At 37.8% G+C, this 2,576-nt stretch overlaps 1 protein-coding gene across 3 annotated transcripts in view; it reads left to right on the top strand.

Annotated features, from left to right (window-relative positions):
- Nucleotides 1-2,576, top strand: part of ARHGAP15 (Rho GTPase activating protein 15) — an 806,341-nt gene that overhangs the window by 572,506 nt on the left and 231,259 nt on the right. The window lies entirely within an intron of this gene.

Here is a 2,576-nt window from a genome sequence, read left to right as displayed (position 1 = left end):
TCTCCCTTCACCCACTTTTCTGTTGTCCGTCCTCCAGGGAGGAGGTCACATATAGTTCCTTGTAATCAGTTCCCTTCCTCCAACCCACTCTCCCTCCACCCTCCCAGTATCACCACTCACAGGAGGTGTGTACTTTTAAAGGAGCAAAAATTAAGGTTCTGAGTGTTCCCCGGTTATTCTATTCCTGAAACATTTGTTTTCTTTTTTATTTATTTACATTTCTTAGTTTGAATTAAGTGGAACTTTAAGTATCAGATCATCATTCTTTGCATTTAGGAATTTATCAAACCTTCCAGTAGTTTACCTGTTCCCCTTTCCTTTGGTATTTGTTGAGTTTTTTGCTCATCTGACTCTACTCGAATATTGTCTTCTCCCTCCTTCCTTTTCCCTGACAAGGGTTCCTCTTGCCAACCAGCAAAGCTTATTTCTTTGGGAATGAAAACCTTTATCTTGATTTTATATAGCAGTTGCCTCACACAATGTCCTTTTTCATTGACTAATTTCTCTGAACATCAAATCCAGCCATGTCCTGAAGAGTGCCACAGTTATATCCATATTCTTGAAGAATTCATATGCATCGTGTGTATATACAAACATTTGTTTATCCATTCCTCAACCTATGGGCGCTGAGGGTGTTTCAGATTTATAGCAATTTTCAGTGGTGCTGTTATGAACATGATGAGTATGCATGTATCTGCTCAGGCTGTGGTAAATTCAGACAGAGATCGCTGGGTCTTATGATATTCCTATTCCCCATTGTTTGAGGAAGTATACTGCTTTCTACAATGGTTGTACTATTTCACAGCCTTACCATCAGTAAATGAGGGTTTCAATTTCTCCAGACCCTCTCCAACTTTTTTTTTAATTTAGTTTTTAAACGTTGCTATCCAAGTTAAGGGGTATTTCATCTTCGTTTTGATTTTAATCTCTTGAATGGTAATGAGGGTATTTCTTCAGATTTTTGTTAGCCTCTTGGATATCTTCAGCTTACTTTAAAGATAGGAGAAAAACTAGTCACCAATTTATATGGAAATAAACCCAGGATAACGAAAAGATTGCTGAAGAAGAATAAACTAAGGAGCCTCTAATTTCCCCAATCTCAAAACACAATACAGCTATGGTAGTCAAAAGAGACCGGTACTGGTGTATTGATGCAGATAGGTAAGCCAATAGAACAGAATAGAGAAATTATTTCACCTATGAACTGAATTTTTTTTTGACAAAGCGCGAAACTACATTAAATGGGAAAGAGACAGTGTCTTCTATAAAGGGTGCTGACAAAGTTGGATCTGCAGGTGGAGAAGAATAGAACAGGGCCCATACCTCACACCATATTAAAAAACAAACTCAACCTGGATTAGAGACCTAAATGTAAACCCTAGCACTATAAAGATGATCCGTGAACAAATAAGGACAAACTTAGGAGTCTCAATACATGAAACAAACACACCAAAAAACTTAAGGAAACATACACACAGAAGAAAAAACAGATGACAAAACAGAAGGCACTTCTGTGCATCACAATACATTGCCTAAAGGGTAAAAAGAGAATTCACAGACTAGGAAAATGTCTTTGGCCATGATACATCAGACAAAGAATTAATCTCTAGCATCTATCAACAACTTCAACACCTAAACAGGAAAAAGACCAATAATCCAGTTGTTTAAAAACAGAGGTCAGTTCACCATGGATCATCTATTTTAATTAAGAGAGCACACTGGGGGTTGAGGAAGGGGCTTTTTGTCTTAATTTCTAAACCTAAATTTTCAATGATCAAATGAACACAGGACCAGTATATATCACACTTATGATGTGTTCAAAAACTAAAGAATTCTCATGCATTTTTTCCCCCACATAGTGTTTATTTGGTGGTGAATTAATCAGGAGGCCATAAAAGATGAAAAGAAATTGCCCCAGTTAAGAGCAGTTAGCAGGTCAATCTTTTGCAGATTTTATGTCATTCCAATTAAACAGGAAATAAGAAATATGTAAAGTATCTTAACCAAAGAATTCCTAAATCTAGTTAGTACCAAAGTCATGGACGCTTCTCCAGAGTTCAGCATGTCCTCCAGAAGCTGGCCAGATCTCATTTATTTACTTATTTTCTCATGATTTTTATGTATTTATTTATTTTATTAAAGATTGTTTTATTAGGTGCTCTTATATACATCAATTGTATAGAGCATATTTGTCCATATATTGCCATTATTCTTTTCTAAACATTTACTTTCTATTGAGCCCCTGAGATAAGCTCCTCTTGTTCCCTCCCTCCCACCCCACTCATGACCCCTTGATAAATTATTATTATTTTCATATCTTACACCAACCGCTGTCTCTCTTCCCCCATGGTCTCTGTTGTTTGTCCCCCTGGGGGTTGGGGTAGGGGTTATATGTCTATCATTGTGATAAGTTCCCTCTTCCTCCCTTCCTCTCCCCACCTTCTCCTTCCCCTTCTGGTATGGCTACAGCCATTCCTGTTCCTGGATTCCGTGTGTAGTGAGCTCTTATCTCTTATCTGTACCTGTGCACTTACTCTGGTCTAGCCTGCAGTGAAAGGCAGGACTGGGGTCGTAAT

The sequence above is a fragment of the Echinops telfairi genome, unplaced genomic scaffold (assembly GCF_000313985.2).
Source record: "Echinops telfairi isolate 266 unplaced genomic scaffold, ASM31398v2 ScPeMD7_4;HRSCAF=17, whole genome shotgun sequence".
Classification (NCBI taxonomy): Eukaryota; Metazoa; Chordata; class Mammalia; order Afrosoricida; family Tenrecidae; genus Echinops; species Echinops telfairi.
Note: the sequence above shows the minus strand (reverse complement) of the source record. Positions and strands in the feature narration are given on the sequence as shown.